The following is a 20,961-nucleotide window of genomic DNA, read 5'->3' as shown; positions in this document are numbered from 1 at the left end:
ATGACTCAATCGATTCCCAGCAGAGCCTTTGAAGTCAGAGACAAAGTGTAATGAACCGTAATATCCGCAGGCTTCCATTTAGTATTTGGGAAAATAAACAGTTGTTGGCCAAGCCTGATCTTGTGTGACTGATTGTGAACATAGAAGTCTGGGAAAAGTGCCAATGGTATTTCTACAACATAATTAAATTGATAGGTATTTAGAGAGGAGCTTGTTGTGGAGTGATGGTGCTCATTGCGTAACCCAGTCTGGAGTACATTGTGAATCCTTGAGGATACTGTTGGGTACAAACATGATGCACTGTACGTATTACTGTATGTACATTGAGCATTTCACTTCAAACATCTACTCCAAAACCTTTTAGAATTTCCCAGTCACCGAATGTTGTCTATCAATGAAAGCTTGAATGCTAAATGGACAACACGTACAGCACACTGTATTATTGACATGTTGCCTGGTCTGGCTCAGTTACATTCATTTACAGAATAGAACCATCTCTGTAGTTTGTATAATCAGTACAATGAATACCATCGTGAAATGTCCCTACCATAAACCCTAACCTTAACTCCAACCCTTAAATTACATTTTACATTTCAACTTCAATGGGGTAGGGACCCAAGGACCCTGAATAGCATGGACCATAGAAAAAGTGAGATTTGGGACAGCCCGCCCCGACACACACATTTGTATCTAATTTTTGTATCCACTCACATCTCAGTCTAAGTGCCCATAATCTCCTGTATAATGTTTATTACTTCTTTAAGTTTCACAATCTGGGGACAAATTTAACTATAAAAATGCTCAGATGAAAATCAATTCATGATGTTATCGACTGTCAGAATGTGGGCATCACTGTGTCCAGATTCCATTTTTTATGACCCGCAATACTTATCCAAATTAGGGGAGATTTGATATTTATTTTATTTGTATTGAACCTTTATTTATTAATATGATATGGTGCATTTCTTTATCAGAGATACAAACAGAGAAGCTCCGTTCCACGTGTTTAAAGTGACAAAGATACACTCCCGCTGAATGACTGCGAGACGACTCTCCCCGGCGATATGAGACAAAAGCATTATGAGTCAAAACAGGCCACTGTGACAAAACACTCTTAAAGAGGCATGATCTTGCAAGTCCCACATCTCTGCATCTTGAGAAATAATCACTCCCATCTGGATGTGTTTATGAGGGCAGTGTGGCCTCGGCTATGACGCTGGTAAAATACACTGGGAAGAAGACACACAGCTGGACCCCTTCAGATAGGAGGGACCAGGCCTTCAGTGAGTTAGGAGAGGGGACCTGCTAAAATGGATGCGGTATTATCAAATTATATATATTCAAAAGCCAGTATTGAATGTTATATGTCATTAATTATCTGCAGTAAGATGTAGATGGAGGACATTTAATTCCAGGTACTCTACAGAGCCAATCTCTCTTTCTTTAGTAATATAATCCGTCTTTTTAATGGTAGCAGCTGGCTAAGGGGACATTTTTCAAGTAAATTACTTATATCCGTTTTATGATTGAAGAGAATAAACCTCCTACATTATTCCACTTTACAGCTATTGCTTTATACACTGAGTCTATAAAACATTAAGAACACCTTCCTAATATTGAGTTGCACCCCTTTTGCCCTCAGAACAGCCTCAATTTGTTGGGGGCATGGACAAGGTGCCGAAAGTGTTCCACAGGGATGCTGGCCCATGTTGACTCCAATGCTTCCCACAGTTGTGTCAAGTTGGCTGGTTGTCCTTTGGGTTGTGGACCATTCTTGAAACACACGGGAAACTGTTGAGCATGAAAAACCCAGCAGCGTTGCAGTTCTTGACACTCTCAAACCGGTACACCTGGCACCTACTCCATATCCCATTCAAAGGCACTTAAATCGTTTGTCTTGCCTATTCACCCTCCTCTGAATGGCACACATGCACAATCCATGTCTCAATTGTCTCAAAATCCTTCTTTAACCAGCCTTCTCCCTTTCATCTACACTGATTGAAGTGTCTTTAACATCCATAAGGGAGCATAGCTTTCACCTGGATTCACCTGGTCAGTCTATGTCATGGAAAGGTGTTCCTAATGTTTTGTGCACTCAGTGTATATCATAGGTATTCCACCACACATATGCTTCTGATCAAATCATAACAGACATACATTCAATTGTGTTAAAATCATTTATTCTGGCACATGCAAGCTTATATACGTTTTGCAGTAAAATATCGTATTTGTCTCCTGGCACGGAGTCATTGTTTTGTCCAAAGGAGAAGGAGAGGAGAGAGAGAGAGGAGAGAGAGGGGAGCAGAGCACCGTCCAGAGAAAAGCACATTTTTATTCAGATCATTGGAGCCAAGCCTGGAGCCAAAGAAGCTTACACAGCAGACTACATGCAATCACCTTTCAAAGTAGTGCAGGACGCGTGCATTCATAACAAGACACACTAACAGGCCACAACGAACCCTGAGCAATGAGTGAGGAAAGTCACAACTCAAAGAGCCTCCACTGAGTTCTCCGCATAAGGGAGAGTGGGGTAAGTTGATTCATATTTTACATTTAGTATCACTCCGTCAAGGGAAAAATAGTATTCTTTCTAATAAAGATATCTATATATATTTCAGGATGTTGTGTATCCCTGGAAATAATATGAATTAATGTAATCATTACAGTTTTGAAAACATAGCTTGTCCAAAAAAAGTGGTCTCTTGGCACAACTTACCCTGGATATGGGGTATGTTGAGCCGCCTACAAATGTCTGTACTGAATTAAATATTACCACTATCTTTTTAAAATTATGTCTATCTTTATTTCTACTTTGTACTCTTTAAAATACTTTTTAAAATCCTTTTAACATAGGCTCTGGTGTTACCTCATATCCCAGCCCTGCAATACGCCTGGGAAGAAAATCTGCAATATGCTCAACTTGCCACTGGCTCATCCATCAACTTACCCCTTACCTTATCTCTCTCTCTCTGGGCCTATCAGGGCGCTACGTGTTTAGCTATTGTTTAATCACAGAGAGTTAAGTGAGGAATCTGCAGAAAGACCTGCTAGATAGCTAGTACTGTGTGTGTCCCAAAATTACTACTTATATAGGACCCTGGTTTATATGGTTGGAGTTTTAAAAAATATACAGTTTTATATTGGTTCAACTTACCCCAAGGCAAACATTTGAACTATTTTAGCCTACACATCTACAAGGATCCACTTCCACGCTAGGTTTAGGAACTCATATTAAACCTTATAGAGACCCCAGCTGATAGATAGAACAATTTTAAAAGTATCTACTTTGGTTTAGATACAATAATCATTAAACAGAATACATTAATTTGATTTGGGGCCCGATTCCGACTTAGGATATTAGGCCTTTCTTACGCACACCTTTCCTTCGCACTTTTCATAAGTTTGTTATTCACACTTAACTTCTTAAGGTGTGTAACGGGATTTGCAGGCTTGGTTTCCTTGCGAGCGCTGAATAAATGTAATTCAACTGATGAAAACCCTCCCGCTTGCTGGCCAACACATTTTCTTTTGGAGTTTTCATTCAATAGGGTTTTATCTTAAGCCATCCCTTTAAATATTGTGCAACTTTAATTAGAATTTTGTCGAGAGACTCAATAGAATAAATCAAGAGAACGGGTCAGAATACAGTGGGGCAAAAAAGTATTTAGTCAACCACCAATTATGCAAGTTCTCCCACTTAAAAAGATGAGAGAGGCCTGTAATTTTCATCATAGGTACACTTCAACTATGACAGACAAAAAAAAAATTTAATCGAGAAAATCACATTGTAGGATTTTTTTATGAATTTATTTGCAAATTATGGTGGAAAATAAGTATTTGGTCAATAACAAAAGTTTATCTCAACACTTTGTTATATACCCTTTGTTGGCAATGACAGAGGTCAAACGTTTTCTGTAAGTCTTCACAAGGTTTTCACACACTGTTGCTGGTATTTTGGCCCATTCCTCCATGCAGATCTCCTCTAGAGCAGTGATGTTTTGGGGCTGTTGCTGGGCAACACAGACTTTCAACTCCCTCCATAGATTTTCTATGGGGTTGAGATCTGGAGACTGGCTAGGCCACTCCAGGACCTTGAAATGCTTCTTACGAAGCCACTCCTTCGTTGCCCGGGCTGTGTGTTTGGGATCATTGTCATGCTGAAAGACCCAGCCACATTTCATCTTCAATGCCCTTGCTGATGGAAGGAGGTTTTCACTCAAAATCTCACGATACATGGCCTCATTCATTCTTTCCTTTACACGGGTCAGTCGTCCTGGTCCCTTTGCAGAAAAACAGCCCCAAAGCATGATGTTTCCACTCCCATGCTTCACAGTAGGTATGATGTTCTTTGGATGCAACTCAGCATTCTTTGTCCTCCGAACACGACGAGTTGAGTTTTTACCAAAAAGTTATATTTTGGTTTCATCTGACCATATGACATTCTCACAATCTTCTTCTGGATCATCCAAATGCTCTCTAGCAAACTTCAGACAGGCCTGGACAGGTACTGGCTTAAGCAGGGGGACACGTCTGGCACTGCAGGATTTGAGTCCCTGGCAGCATAGTGTGTTACTGATGGTAGGCTTTGTTACTTTGGTCCCAGCTCTCTGCAGGTCATTCACTAGGTCCCCCCGTGTGGTTCTGGGATTTTTGCTCACCGAAATGTCTTCCATTTCCTAATAATTGCTCCCACAGTTGATTTCTTCAAACCAAGCTGCTTACCTATTGCAGATTCAGTCTTCCCAGCCTGGTGCAGTTCTACAATTTTGTTTCTGGTGTCCTTTGACAGCTCTTTGGTCTTGGCCATAGTGGAGTTTGGAGTGTGACTGTTTGAGGTTGTGGACAGGTGTCTTTTATACTGATAACAAGTTCACACAGGTGCCATTAATACAGGTAACGAGTGGAGGACAGATGAGCCTCTTAAAGAAGAAGTTACAGGTCTGTGAGAGCCAGAAATCTTGTTTGTTTGTAGGTGACCAAATACTTATTTTCCACCATAATTTGCAAATGAATTCATGAAAAAATCCTACAATGTGATTTTCTCGATTTCTCCCCCCCCCTCATTTTGTCTGTCATAGTTGAAGTGTACCTATGATGAAAATTACAGGCCTCTCTCATCTTTTTAAGTGGGAGAACTTGCACAATTGGTGGCTGACTAAATACGTTTTTGCCCCAATGTTTAAGGATCAATGAAAGAAAGCCATCTATGTATTTTCATCTCAGTTTCAGCACCAACTGGTAGATCCAAAAATGATCTGCTTTTGAAGATTTTGGGGTAAAACAGTGTGTATGAATCATTAAAAAAAAGTGGAGAGCCTTTTTTGCACAAAATATATTGATGAATAAAAAATACAGTGGTTTGATTCATTCTGACAGTTGTCACATTCAAGTTCAATCCATTAAATATTGGAAGGTGGAAAAAAGTATACAATAGGGCTTGAACAATAAAGGAATACATCTATCCTAATTCTCACAAATCATGGAACTGTATGACAACGGTCCAGTCATCGTGAGCTGTGCACCAGGCTCCAGGTTTAACCTGCTACGTGTGGTCTGACTTCCATAATGATTCAAATAGGCTACATGTCCCAAATTATTGCACATCTTTAGCCTAATATGATTCACTAATACTAGTGACCACAGTGACCCTCAGGAACAACTTACATGGACGTGACATAGGAAAGAAAGGTAAACGGAATGAATGATGCAAAATGTAAGCTACAAAACTGAAGAAGAACACTAAAGTGACAATTATAAATGTATGTGGATATTACTGTTGGTGGCAAGTTTTTATCATGGCACAAATTGTAAAATGAAATGGATAAAAGCCCGGGCATAGGCTTTAATTAAAGCATTCTAAAGTGCATATATTAACTCTGCAGGTTTAGCCTATAGCTAAAATTTCATCCACGGAATTTACGAGGGCACACAATATAAATTTGGAATAATGGCACAGCTATTTATATCCTATTTCACTGTGAAAAGGGGCCACAATACATGTGATGTTGATATGACTTTCAGTTTGCTTCCATATGGCTGGTTTTAACATTTCCAGGGATCATAAGGAAAAATCATCAAAACAATTGCTATGTGTATTTACAATCCCCTTCTCCAAACGGATAGCTCATTTACCTAGCTCTTATCAATAGTTATTATCCATTTATAAATGACAGTGCATGGAGAATGCTGTTATTTCTATCAGAAAAAATGAAGTAGATGCTTTTCCCACTTGGAACCGGCCGGTTCGCTAGATGTTATTCATGCTTTCCTCACATGTAAAGGTGGTGGAATTATGAGGGAATTAAGAATACAGCATATGTGTGAACACCTCCGCCACACGTTCATTTCTTAGCTCTCCACCCTGAACAAATAGGGGCTGAATAGCATGCTATTCTCATGCTTAAGGTCAAGGTCATAGAGAGAAAAGGGCATAAAAATGGCATTAAGTTCCAATTACGTGCGCTGAACTCTGTCGGAATCGGGGCCTTGGTGAGAACCTGTTTTTTGGACCTACAGTAACTTGCTTAACACTCACTTTTTCCATGTGGTTCCTTCCTTCACAGACTCCATGAAATGATGACCTCTTCCTAAATATTTGTTCAAATTATACATTTTATGTAGGGTTTCCCAGAAACAAAGGGTGGCTCAACTTAGCCCACTCCTCCCGACTGTTAGGTAGAATTTAAAGTATGACAATGTATTTTAAATAAGTTAAAGACAGCAACGTTCAGAAAACGGTAAAAACGGGGTGGGGATGTTATTCGAGCACGAGGTTTACAACTTACAGACATATTAGAATTGAATAGGTATTTAATTTCTATCTGAGCAATTCCTCTTCAAATCCAGAGACATATGTTCATTCCCCCATTTGAAACAGCTCTTTCAAGCTGATGGTGATGGTGAGAGCTCATGCCATAGAAGGGATTTGCCTTTTCCTTTTAAGATTTGTGTCATTGTTTATTCCTAAGCCCCATGATCCCCTAAGAAGCTCAAGGAAAGCCTGGCATTTGTTTGTCAGAAACCCATTTCTAACAGATCCATACTTCAAAACAAATACCACCATTCCTATGTTTATTTTCATCATTATATTTCTCTCAATGCTTTTGTATCACATTGCATTAATTATATATACTGAGGAGCATCAAATAGAAGAGGTGACTGATTGGACTCTTTGAATTCACAATTACACTGTTGTCAACTGACATGTCTTTAGGTTGAACATCGCATATATGTATTTAATCCACTCAGAGCCTTGACTAGCTTTTAGTCTAACAATCAAAATACATTCATGTAGGATCCCATCTAATACTTGAATCATTGGATCCACTCTGATTGGTTTGGTTCTATGTTGTTTTGCATTGCGGTGACATCCTCTGCAGCAATGCAGGATGAAAGAGCTGGTGCTGTGTTGGTCGCAGAGTCCACCCTGTGTCCACACGGAGTCCACACCGAGGGCTTTATATGTCTCTGTGAGCTTGTTAAGAAGAGAGGGGGAATGTCATGGAAAGAAACACATGTGGATATACCATTCCCAGAAGAGCAGCTCCAAGTTTAAGAGACAAATGTGCTCAATGGCCTTTGCCAAGTGTTCATGAATGGCTGTAGCTATCAATACATTTGATTGAAAATTAAAAGAGTTTTATAGCAGACAGTGCCAACGATGTAAGATGCAGTAAACAAAAAGCTTTCCTGGAACACAACTCAGAAGTGCAATAAAAGTGTGCTTGTTAGTATTAAGTGTTGAGAGTCTTGGCTATTGTGTTAACACACAGTGCCATTGACTTGCCATTCCTGAAAAAATAAATTTAAAATTGGCTGCCAACCAATAATTTAGTGTTGATTTTGATTTTAGTGATGATTTGTTTTTAACAAAATATGTTAGCACATAAAGTCAGGTCGAGGATACGTTTACAGTAAATAGGACAAGCTAAAGTTGATCACTGATTGAGGCTATGTAACGGAGTCTAATCTAAGTCATTGTCTTGTTTATGATGGTCTTTCTAGATCAGTTCCCATGTTTTACAATACCTGTGATGAATGGATGGTTCTTGCTGGCCTCATCACCAACACAGATGGGGGTTATTAGTGAGTACTCTTGCCCCATCTGCTGTTTGCAACAACCTCCCTACCAACAGTAGACAAAGGGCTGTGAGACATAGGTTTAAAACTAGACACATGAAAAGTGGGAGGAATACGGAGGGTACGGGGTAACAGAAAACGGACAGCAGAGGGGATAATGGTCTTGGCGATGGGAAAAGGGCCGATAAAGCAGGGGGAAAGTTTGTGGGATGCCACCCGGAGGGGCAGATCACGAGTGGACAGCCATACCCTCTGCCTGAGACGATACTGGGGAGCCGGCATCCGGTGGCGGTCCCCTTGTCATCGATACCTGGGATAAGGGATAAGTTAAACCGGGTGAAAAGCAGGGCCCACCTAGCTTGCCTGGAATTGAGACGATTGGCGTTGCGGAGATATTCCAGGTTGTTGTGGTCCGTCTACACAATGAACAGGTGATCTGCCCCCTCCAACCAGTGTCTCCACTACTCCAACGCCATCTTCACTGCGGGAAGCTCATGATATGGAATATCTACATAGGTGTACAGAAGCACATTATCAGCAACCATCACCCATGTGTTCCAATGGCACGTTGTGTTAGCTAATCCAAGTGTATCATTTTAAAAGGCTAGTTGATCATTAGAAAAACCTTTTGAAATTATGTTAGCACAGCTGAAAACTGTTGTTCTGATTAAAGAAGCAATAAAACTGGCCTTTAGTCTAGTTGAGCCTTCATACCTCTGAACAGGAATAGACTGACAAGTTTCAGAACAAAGTTATTTGTTTCTGGACGTTTTGAGCCTTTAATCGAACCCACAAATGCTGATGCTCCAGATACTCAACTAGTCTAAAGAAGGTCAGTTTTATTGCTTCTTTAACTGGCACAACAGTTTTCAGCTGTGCTAACATCATTTCAAAAAGGTTTTTCTAACGATCAACTAGCCTTTTAAAACGATAAACTCGGATTAGCTAACACAACGTGCCATTGGAACACAGGAGTGATGGTTGCTGATTATGGGCTTCTGTACGCCTATGTAGATATTCATTTTTTTTTTACAATATTAATTTACATCATCAACAATATTAATTTACATCATCAACAATGTCTACACTGTATTTCGGATCAATTTAATGTTATTTTAATAAACAGATTTTATGTTTTTCTTTCAAAAACAAGGACATTTCTAAGTGACCCCAAACTTTTGAACGATAGTGTAGGTTTTCATAGCCTTGGTCTCTGGACCCGACAGAGAGTATAGTCGTCCCCGGGGCGGTGTGGTGCCTGGGAGAAGGACGATCCCGCAGTCATAGGGTTGATGTGGAGGAAGTGAAGTGAAACAGAAAACCTCCCGTAGGTCCTGGTACTCTGCAGGAATGGTGGAGAGGTCCAGGGCAACTTCTGAGCCTACAGGAAGACGTCCCGGGGAAGGCTGCGCTGACTTGGCCATGACAGAACGGGCTCCAGCTCCAGCCCATAATTTCCCCAGCGGTCCAGTATATGATGGGATTGTGTCGCTGGAGCCAAGAGAATGACCAATACCATGAGAACGTGATGAGACCTAATCAGCATACATTGGATTGTCTCTCTGTGGTTCCCCGACACTCGTAGGTTGATGGGAGTGGTATTGTGAGTGACCCGGCCTATAGAGCATCCGCTCAGCGCTCTAACGTCCATGTGAATGGAAAGGGGCTGAGTGGGGATGCCCAGCTCGGACGTCAGTGTAGCTTCCAAAAAGCTCTCATCGGCCCAAGTTGATTAGGACCCGGAGAGATTTTGACTGGTTCCCCCACAGCAGGATGGCATGGAAAGGGGTGTGAATAAGGGGAGAGGAAAAGTTATCCATATGGCCCACCAGAGTACCTTCACCTTCTTGATGAGCCTGGGTTTTTAATGGGCAGGTAGCCACAAAATGTCCCATAGTTCCACAATATAGACAGCTCTGGGTGTGGAGTCAGCGTAACTGCTCAGCCAGAGTCAATCTAGCCTTGCCCTGATGCAGGGCTTGAGACGGCAGCCCTCGGTGATTCCCAAGAGAACTCAGGTGACGTCGGGTTCACTCTGACATGTAGACTTCGGCGGTCTCCGGGATTCTTCAGAGGCGAGGTGGGAATTGAGGGTGAGCGAGGGTGACAAGCCACAGATTCCCTCTCCCTCCTACGTTCTCAAAGCCGCCCATCAATCTGGATGGTTAAAGCTATGAGGGAGTCAAGGTCTATTTGCAGCTCCCGGGCTGCAAGCTCGTCTTTGATCAACTCCAATTATCCTTGAAGGAACATGTTGAAAAATGCTTCCGGGTCCAGGCACTCTCAGCTGCCAATGTGTGAAAATACACCTCATAGTCTGCCACACTACGGGAGTCTTGACGTAGCTTGAGCAGTTTATGAGCGGCTTCTCTCCTGGACAAAGGAGAATCAAACACCTTCCAAACTTCCTCCAAGAACTCCTCCAGAGTGAGGCAGACAGCAGACTGTTGCTCCCTGTGGCCCAGGCGAGTGTCCTCCCAAACATCAGCGTTATGATGTAAACTATCCTTGAGCGGTTCGAGGGGAACTGCAGCTCGAAAATGAGGGAGTACTGGGAGAGAAAAGCTTGGCAGGTTCCGGAATCTCCAGCGTAGCACACCGGAGGAAGTAAGTGGGGTTCTCGGGACACTGGAGTAAACTGGGAGATTACGGGTGTGACCCGCCACCCAGTGGGGAATCCGTGGAATTGCTCCAGCAATATATTGAATGCCTGGTCATGACATTCGGGCCAGGGCATGGGGTCCCTCCATAAGACATTGCAGTAACTCCTTGTGTCTTCCAATGGTGGCTTCTTGTGCAGGGAGACAGCATTGTGGAGCTGGTCTGAGTCTGCTGGGTTAGTCATGGATAAAACCCAGATGCAGACAGCTGAGTCACAGATTTTTATTGACCCAAACAGGGGGCAGGCAAAAGACAGATCAAAGGCAGGTAGAGGTCCATAATCCAGTGCAGAGTCAATAAAGTACAGAACAGCAGGTAGGCTCAGGATCAGGACAGGCAGAGGTTCATAAATGGGTCAGAGTCAGGCAGGTACAGAACGGCAGGCAGGCTTGGGGTCAGGGCAGGCAGAATGGTCAGAACCGGGTAAACTAGGAAACAGAATTTGAAAAGGCAGGGAGACAGGAAAACACGCTGGTAAGACCTGACAAGACGAACTGGCAACAGACGAACAGAGAACACAGGTATAAATACACTGGGGATAATGACGAAGATTGCGACATCTGGAGGGGGTGGAGACAAGCACAAAGACAGGTGAAACGGATCAGGGGGTGACAGACATAACTAAACACATCACGCCTAGGACTTCCCATGGTCTCCAAACAGCACAACTTGTGCAAATGTGACCCGTTTCAGGAAACTAGGTGTATGTCACAGGTCACTACTTCACACGAGACACATTTGAACGTAATCTTTATTTTTTTTTATCAGAAAATTTGGGGGCAGAAATGCCTTCTGAAATGTGAAATTTCAATAAAAAAACATGTATCCCATTTGTAAATATGAATAAAATTGTTAAATTACGAGCCTACTTGGTTTAGCCACGGACAAAGCCAGTAACTTTCCCGCTAGCCATGATTGGCTGAGATAATGAGTGGGCTGGACATGCCAAGAGACAAGTTCAGACTGGCCTGCCATATAGCACGCTTCTGTCTATTTGAGCTGGTTAGTATGTGTAGGTAATCCTGCCTATCACGGCTTTAAAACCGCTTTGTGCTAGGTGGGATGCCCCGCATACACCAGCATTAAAAACATTTTTCAAACCAGCAGAGGCTTCACAAAAATTAGAAATAGCAAGAAAATAAATATAAATTATGCATTTGAAGATCTTCCTCTGTTTGCAATCCCATAGGTCCCAGCTACACAACAAATGATCATTTTGTTTGATAAAGTCCTTCTTTATATCCCAAAAATGTCTGTTTATTTGGTGCGTTTGATTCAGTAATCCACCTGTTCCACTCGTTCAACATGCAGACAAAGGAATCCCAAAAGTTACTGGTTAACTTCATCCAAACAAGTCAAACAACGTTTCTAATCAATCTGCAGGTACCCTAATATGTAAACAAATGACACCATTTAAGACGGATTGTAGTATGTTCAATACCGGAGATAAATAACGAAGTGTGTGCCCTCATTCACGCGCGCCACAAGACTACAGTCCTAATGAGAGACACCTTGGAAAACTACAACTACTAGCTCGTTTTTCAAAAAACAAGTCTGAAACCCTTTCTAAAGACTGTTGACATCTAGTGGAAGCCATAGGAGCTGCAATCTGAGAGGAATTCCTTTGAATATCCCATAGACAAGCATTGGAATGGCCTGTGACCTAAAAAAAAAGATCTGGATGGGTTCTCCTCGGGTTTTCGCCTGCCATATCAGTTATACTCACAGTCATGACATAACAGTTTTAGAAACTTCAGAGTGTTTGCTATCCAATGCTATCCAATGCTACCAATTATATGAATATCCTCGCTTCTGGGCCTGAGTAACAGGCAGTCTACTTTGTTCATCTGAACTTCCGAATACTGCCCCCTCGCCTTAAGAAGTTAAATATATATATATACAGTGGGGCAAAAAAGTCGTCAGTCAGCCAACAATTGTGCAAGTTCTCCCACTTAAAAATATGAGAGAGGCCTGTAATGTTCATCATAGGTACACTTCAACTATGACAGGCAAAATGAGAAAAAAAATTCCAGAAAATCACATTGTAGGATTTTTTAGGAATTTATTTGCAAATTATGGTGGAAAATAAGTATTTGGTTACCTACAAACAAGCAAGATTTCTGGCTCTCACAGACCTGTAACTTCTTCTTTAAGAGGCTCCTCTGTCCTCCAATTGTTACCTGTATAAATGGCACCTGTTTGATCTTGTAATCAGTATAAAAGACACCTGTCCACAACCTCAAACAGTCACACTCCAAACTCCACTATGGCCAAGACCAAAGAGCTGTCAAAGGACACCAGAAACAAAATTGTAGACCTGCACCAGGCTGGGAAAACTGAATCTGCAATAGGTAAGCAGCTTGGTTTGAAGAAATCAACTGTGGGAGCAATTATTAGGAAATGGAAGATGTACAAGACCACTGATAATCTCCCTCGATCTGGGGCTCCACGCAAGATCTCACCCCGTGGGGTCAACATGATCACGAGAACGGTGAGCAATAATCCCAGAACCACACGGGGGGACCTAGTGAATGACCTGCAGAGAGCTGGGACCAAAGTAACAAAGCCTACCATCAGTAACACACTACGCCGCCAGAGACTCAAATCCTGCAGTGCCAGACGTGTCCCCCTATATTTTACCAAAATATAACTTTTGGTAAAAACTCAACTCGTCGTGTTTGGAGGACAAAGAATGCTGAGTTGCATCCAAAGAACACCATACCTACTGTGAAGCATGGGGGTGTAAACATCATGCTTTGGGGCTGTTTTTCTGCAATGGGACCAGGACGACTGATCCGTGTAAAGGAAAGAATGAATGGGGCCATGTATCGTGAGATTTTGAGTGAAAACCTCCTTCCATTAGCAAGGGCATTGAAGATGAAACGTGGCTGGGTCTTTCAGCATGACAATCATCCCAAACACACCGCCCCGGGCAATGAAGGAGTGGCTTCGTAAGAAGCATTTCAAGGTCCTGGAGTGGCCGAGCCAGTCTCCAGATCTCAACCCCATAGAAAATCTTTGGAGGGAGTTGAAAGTCCGTGTTGCCCAGCAACAGCCCCAAAACATCACTGCTCTAGAGGAGATCTGCATGGAGGAATGGGCCAAAATACCAGCCACAGTGTGTGAAAACCTTGTGAAGACTTACAGAAAATGTTTGATCTCTGTAATTGCCAACAAAGGGTATATAACAAAGTATTGAGATAAACTTTTGTTACTGACCAAATACTTTTTTTCCACCATAATTTGCAAATAAATTCATAAAAAATCCTACAATGTGATTTTCTGAATTTTTTTCTCATTTTGTCTGTAATAGATGAAGTGTACCTATGATTAAAATTACAGGCTTCTCATCTTTTTAAGTGGGAGAACTTGCCCAATTGGTGGCTGACTAAATACTTTTTTGCCCCACTGTATATATATTTAACTTCTTAGTAGAACTGCATACGTGTTGCTAATACTTTGTGGAGGACAGAGTTTTGAAATCAGTGGAATTAGAGTAAGATAGCTGAGGAGATGGAGAAACACCTGTCTCTGGATTACATCGTCATTTGCTTGGCTAGTTATAGCCTAATGTTAGCTAGCTATCATTGAACCTAGTTTGTTGCCTTCCTGCAGATTCATGCAGGGTAGTAATGTCATGAGTTGTGATTATGGTTCATTGTTTAGCTAGCTAGCTACATGTCTTAACAAAAGACTCCACTATGCAAGTGTCCATTTTAATAGAATGTCACTGCAACAACTGTTGGCTAGTTTGCTTGGGTGCTTGACTGCTTATGTTAGGACAGAACGCTCGGATCAACCCTTAAAGTGATTGGTGGAACTAAAGCTTAAGAGGGTGTGAACGATTCTGAATGGGTGTAGACAAAGAAGAGCTCTCCAGTAGGTACCAAAAATAAGGCCATCACTCAAAAGTGAGGTTACAAGTTTATCAACTTTCAAAGCAGAATTACTTTCCCATTGTTCATCAAATGCAGTTTATGATATACCATTTTGTAGTTATGTGTCTCCGCTTGAATCCACTGTAAAAAAAACACAATTTCAAATTTTGCTGCATAAGACCGAATCAAGGTGGTCAGTCACAAATGACATTGATAGTAATTGCTCACCATGTGAGTGTGTTGCCTCATGTTATCTCAGATTTGATTTGAATTTGTATCTAAAGTTGTGATTACAAACAGGCCGGGAATCAATGGAACATCACACATGGGTGTGTCTGAATCCAATTTACCCTGTGTCTGACCCTCTGTTCTTAGGTGTTGATGGGAAACGAGAGCCACCACTGTAGTCTCCATGGCAGAGAGCAGATCTATCAGTCTGATGACTGTCTCTCTTCATCCCTTTCTCCATCCATACATCCCTCTGTCTCTCCATCCTTTCCCAGGCACAGCAACGAGCGGAAAGTGCTTTAACCTTGAGGGCAAGGCAGCATAGGAACATGTGCTAGCAATTTGTTTAGAATAAATAAAGGGATGATCTTCTGACAGTCGGTTCAGAGCAGCTGCTCTGGAGGCTTTGTTGTGAAGGCTGGAGGAGGTAAGAGCTCAGGAGGCGTCAGTGGAATAGCATTACTCTACTGCCAACGTGGTGGAGACACTGTAGGTTCTAACGCAAGGTCAATGCCACTGACTCATTGGACAGGACCTGGAACATACTGGCTTTATCCATATATTGTTCTTTCATTCATGAACACTACTTTCATCGTCCAAGTCTTCTCAGTGTTATGAACTTGAGAGAAGACCCAAAAGCGGTTTTAACAGAAAACAGAGTTCTTTAATGAAAAAACAGGAATGGCATAAATCCTCTTCCAACGTTGTCAGCGGAACAAAAAGAACGTTAGTATAGTGCAGGTGGCACCTGCCAGGCAGACTCCGACAGGACAGGACAAGGTGGAAGCAAACGAGACGACAGCTTGCTTCTGGCATCAAAAAACACAAACAAGAATCAGACACTGAAAGTAGCAGAAACAGAGAAAGAAATAGAGACCTAATCAGAGGGGGAAGAGAGAACAGGTGGGGAAAGAGAGAATGAGCTAGTTAGGGGAAATGTAGAACAGCTGAAGGATGAGAGACAGAGAAGGTAACCTAAAAAGACCAGCAGAGAGAGAGAGTGAAGAGAAAGGACAGGAACAGACATAACAAGACATGACAGTACCCCCCCCCACTCACCGAGCGCCTCCTGGCGCACTCGAGGAGGAAACCTGGCGGCAACGGAGGAAATCATCGATCAGCGAACGGTCCAGCACGTCCCGAGAGGGAACCCAACTCCTCTCCTCAGGACCGTACCCCTCCCAATCCACTAGGTACTGATGACCACGGCCCCGAGGGCGCATGTCCAAAATCTTACGAACCCTGTAGATGGGTGCGCCCTCGACAAGGATGGGGGGGGAGGGACGAGCGGGGGCGCGAAGAACGGGCTTAACACAGGAGACATGGAAGACCGGGTGAACGCGACGAAGATAGCGCGGGAGAAGAAGTCGCACTGCGACAGGATTAATGACCTGGGAAATACGGAACGGACCAATGAACCGCGGGGCCAACTTGCGAGAAGCTGTCTTAAGGGGAAGGTTCTGAGTGGAGAGCCATACTCTCTGACCGCAACAATATCTAGGACTCTTGGTCCTACGCTATTAGCGGCCCTCACAGTCTGCGCCCTATTACGGCAAAGTGCCGACCTGACCCCCTTCCAGGTGCGCTCGCAACGCTGGACAAAAGCCTGAGCGGAGGGGACGCAGGACTCGGCGAGCTGAGATGAGAACAGCGGAGGCTGGTACCCGAGGCTACACTGAAAAGGGGATAGACCGGTAGCAGACGAGGGAAGCGAGTTGTGGGCGTACTCTGCCCAGGGGAGCTGTTCTGACCAAGACGCAGGGTTACGAAAAGAAAGACTGCGTAAATGCGACCAACAGTCTGATTGGCCCGTTCGGCTTGACCGTTAGACTGGGGATGAAAGCCGGACGAGAGACTGACGGAAGCCCCAATCAAACGGCAAAACTCCCTCCAAAATTGAGACGTGAACTGCGGGCCTCTGTCGGAAACGACGTCAGACGGAAGGCCATGAATTCGGAAAACATTCTCGATAATGATCTGAGCCGTCTCCTTAGCAGAAGGGAGCTTATCGAGAGGAATGAAATGAGCCGCCTTAGAGAATCTATCGACAACCGTAAGAATAACTGTCTTCCCCGCTGATGAAGGCAGTCCGGTGATAAAATCTAAAGCGATGTGAGACCACGGTCGAGAGGGAATGGGAAGCGGTCTGAGACGGCCGGCAGGAGGAGAGTTCCCAGATTTAGTCTGCGCGCAGACCGAACAAGCGGCGACAAATCGACGCGCGTCACGTTCCCGAGTGGGCCACCAGAAACGCTGGCGAATGGAAGCGAGCGTACCCCGAACGCCGGGGTGGCGGCTAACTTGGCAGAGTGGGCCCACTGAAGAACGGCCGGACGAGTAGGAACGGGAACGAACAGAAGGTTCCTAGGACAAGCTCGCGGCGACGGAGTGTGAGCGAGTGCTTGCTTTACCTGCCTCTCAATTCCCCAGACAGTCAACCCGACAACACGCCCGTCAGGGAGAATCCCCCTCGGGGTCGGTGGAGACCTCAGAAGAACTGAAGAGACGAGATAAAGCATCAGGCTTGGTGTTTTTGAGCCCGGACGATAAGAAATAACAAACTCGAAACGAGCGAAAAACAGAGCCCAACGAGCCTGACGCGCATTAAGTCGTTTGGCTGAACGGATGTACTCAAGGTTCCTATGGTCAGTCCAAACGACAAAAGGAACGGTCGCCCCTCCAACCACTGTCGCCATTCGCCTAGGGCTAAGCGGATGGCGAGCAGTTCGCGATTACCAACATCATAGTTACGTTCTGACGGCGATAAGCGATGAGAGAAAAACGCGCAAGGATGGACCTTGCCGTCAGAGAGAGAGCGCTGAGAAAGAATGGCTCCCACTCCCACCTCTGACGCGTCAACCTCAACAACAAACTGGCTAGAGATGTCAGGTGTAACAAGAATAGGAGCGGATGTAAAACGATTCTTAAGAAGATCAAAAGCTCCCTGGGCGGAAACGGACCACTTAAAGCACGTCTTAACAGAAGTAAGGGCTGTGAGGGGAGCTGCCACCTGACCGAAATTACGGATGAAACGACGATAGAAATTAGCGAAGCCCAGAAAGCGCTGCAGCTCGACGCGTGACTTAGGAACGGGCCAATCAATGACAGCCTGGACCTTAGCGGGATCCATCTTAATGCCCTCAGCGGAAATAACGGAACCGAGAAAAGGGACAGAGGCGGCATGAAAAATGCACTTCTCAGCCTTCACATAAAGACAGTCCTCCAAAAGGCGCTGGAGGACGTGGCGTCGCACGTGCTGAACATGAATCGAGAGAGACGGAGAAAAATCAGGATATCATCCATGTAAACGAAAACAAAAATGTTCAGCATGTCTCTCAGGACGTCGTTAACTAGTGCCTGAAAGACAGCTGGAGCGTTAACGAGGCCGAAAGGAAGAACCTGGTATTCAAAGTGCCCTAACGGAGTGTTAAACGCCGTCTTCCACTCGTCCCCCTCCCTGATGCGCACGAGATGGTAGGCGTTACGAAGGTCCAATTTGGTGAAAAACCTGGCTCCCTGCAGGATCTCGAAGGCTGAAGACATAAGAGGAAGCGGATAACGATTCTTAACTGTTATGTCATTCAGCCCTCGATAATCCACGCATGGGCGCAGGGACCCGTCCTTCTTCTGAACAAAAAAACCCCGCTCCGGCGGGAGAGGGAGGAGGAGACAATGGTACCGGCGTTGAGCGAAACCGACAAATAATCCTCGAGAGCCTTACGTTCGGGAGCCGACAGAGAGTATAATCTACCCCGGGGGAGTAGTTCCCGGAAGGAGATCAATACTACAGTCATACGACCGGTGTGGAGGGAGAGAAGTGGCCTTGGAACGACTGAACACCGTGCGCAGATCGTGATACTCCTCCGGCACCCCTGTCAAATCGCCAGGCTCCTCCTGTGAAGTAGAGACAGAGGAAACAGGAGGGATAGCAGACATTAAACAGGTTACATGACAAGAAACATTCCAGGATAGGATAGTATTACTAGACCAATTAATAGAAGGGTTATGGCGCACTAGCCAGGGATGACCCAAAACAACAGGTGTAAAAGGTGAACGAAAAATTAAAAAAGAAATGGTTTCGCTATGATTACCAGAGACAGTGAGGGTTAAAGGCAGCGTCTCACGCTGAATCTTGGGGAGAGAACTACCATCTAAAGCGAACAAGGCCGTGGGCTCCCCTAACTGTCTGAGAGGAATGTCATGTTCCCGAGCCCAGGTCTCGTCCATAAAACAGCCCTCCGCCCCAGAGTCTATCAAGGCACTGCAGGAAGCAGATGAACCGGGCCAGCGGAGATGGACCGGAAAAGTAGTGCGTGATCCAGAAGGAGAGGCCTGAGTAGTTGCGCTCACCAGTAGCCCTCCTCTTACTGATGAGCTCTGGCTTTTACTGGACATGAGGTGACAAAATGACCAGCGGAGCCGCAGTAGAGACAGAGGCGATTGGTGATTCTCCGTTCCTTCTCCTTGGCCGAGATGCGGATACCCCCAGCTGCATAGGCTCAGCATCCGAGCCGGCGGAGGAGGGTGGCAGTGATGCGGCAGGTGGCAGTGATGTGGAGAGGGGAGCAGCGGAGAACGCGAGCTCCTTTCCTCGAGCTCGGTGACGAAGATCAAACCGTCGCTCTATGCGAATAGCGAGAGCTATTAAGGAGTCCAGACTGGAAGGAACCTCCCGGGAGAGGATCTCGTCCTTAACCTCGACGAGGAGACCCTCCAGAAAACGAGCGAGCAAAGCCGGCTCGTTCCAGTCACTTGAGGCAGCGAGAGTGCGAAACTCAATAGAATAATCCGTTATGGATCGATTCCCCTGACATAGGGAAGACAGGGCCCTGGAAGCCTCCTCCCCAAAAACAGAACGGTCAAAAACCCGTATCATCTCCTCCTTAAAGTCTTGATACTGGTTAATACACTCAGCCCTCGCCTCCCAGACTGCCGTGCCCCACTCACGCGCCCGTCCGGTAAGGAGAGAAATGACGTAGGCGATGCGGGCTGCGCTCCTGGAGTAAGTGTTGGGCTGGAGAGAGAACACCACATCACACTGAGTGAGGAATGAGCGGCACTCAGTGGGCTCCCCAGAGTAACACGGCGGGTTGTTGATCCTGGGCTCCGGAGACTCGGAAACCCTGGAAGTGGGCGGTGGATCGAGGTGGAGTTGGTGAACCTGTCTTGTGAGGTCGGAGACTTGGACGGCCAGGGTCTCAACGGCATGTCGAGCAGCAGACAATTCCTCCTCGTGTCTGCCTAGCATCGCTCCCTGGATCTCGACGGCGGAGTGAAAAGGGTCCGGAGCCGCTGGGTCCATTCTTGGTCTGATTCTTCTGTTATGAACTTGAGAGAAGACCCAAAAGCGGTTTTAACAGAAAACAGAGTTCTTTAATGAAAAAACAGGAATGGCATAAATCCTCTTCCAACGTTGTCAGCGGAACAAAAAGAACGTTAGTATAGTGCAGGTGGCACCTGCCAGGCAGACTCCGACAGGACAGGACAAGGTGGAAGCAAACGAGACGACAGCTTGCTTCTGGCATCAAAAAACACAAACAAGAATCAGACACTGAAAGTAGCAGAAACAGAGAAAGAAATAGAGACCTAATCAGAGGGGGAAGAGAGAACAGGTGGGGAAAGAGAGAATGAGCTAGTTAGGGGAAATGTAGAACAGCTGAAGGATGAGAGACAGAGAAGGTAACCTAAAAAGACCAGCAGAGAGAGAGAGTGAAGAGAAAGGACAGGAACAGACATAACAAGACATGACACTCAGGTCAAAGGTCAAAAAGGAAAGGAGTCATGGAAAGACTATTTGGGACACACTGTCAGCCAAAGACAGTAGGCCCACCTAGTTTTATAGGCATACTGTGGTATGGGCTTAGTTTTTCGTGTCCACGGGACCTGACCAGGAAAACCCACAGACATGCCTATCTTCTGTGTATAGTCAATTGACATGCTTACAGACTGAGCAACAAGCAGAATGACACGTATGGAAGGCCTTTATGTGGGAGTTGAACATATGGTCTTAAATACTTGCCCAGTCACATATGGACTTGAACACTCCACCAGCCACATATGTACTTGAACACTCCACCAATCACATATGGACTTGAACACTCCACCGGTCACATAT

The sequence above is a fragment of the Oncorhynchus masou genome, chromosome 29 (genome assembly GCF_036934945.1).
Source record: "Oncorhynchus masou masou isolate Uvic2021 chromosome 29, UVic_Omas_1.1, whole genome shotgun sequence".
In the NCBI taxonomy this organism is placed as follows: domain Eukaryota; kingdom Metazoa; phylum Chordata; class Actinopteri; order Salmoniformes; family Salmonidae; genus Oncorhynchus; species Oncorhynchus masou.
This window is presented reverse-complemented; position numbering follows the sequence as displayed.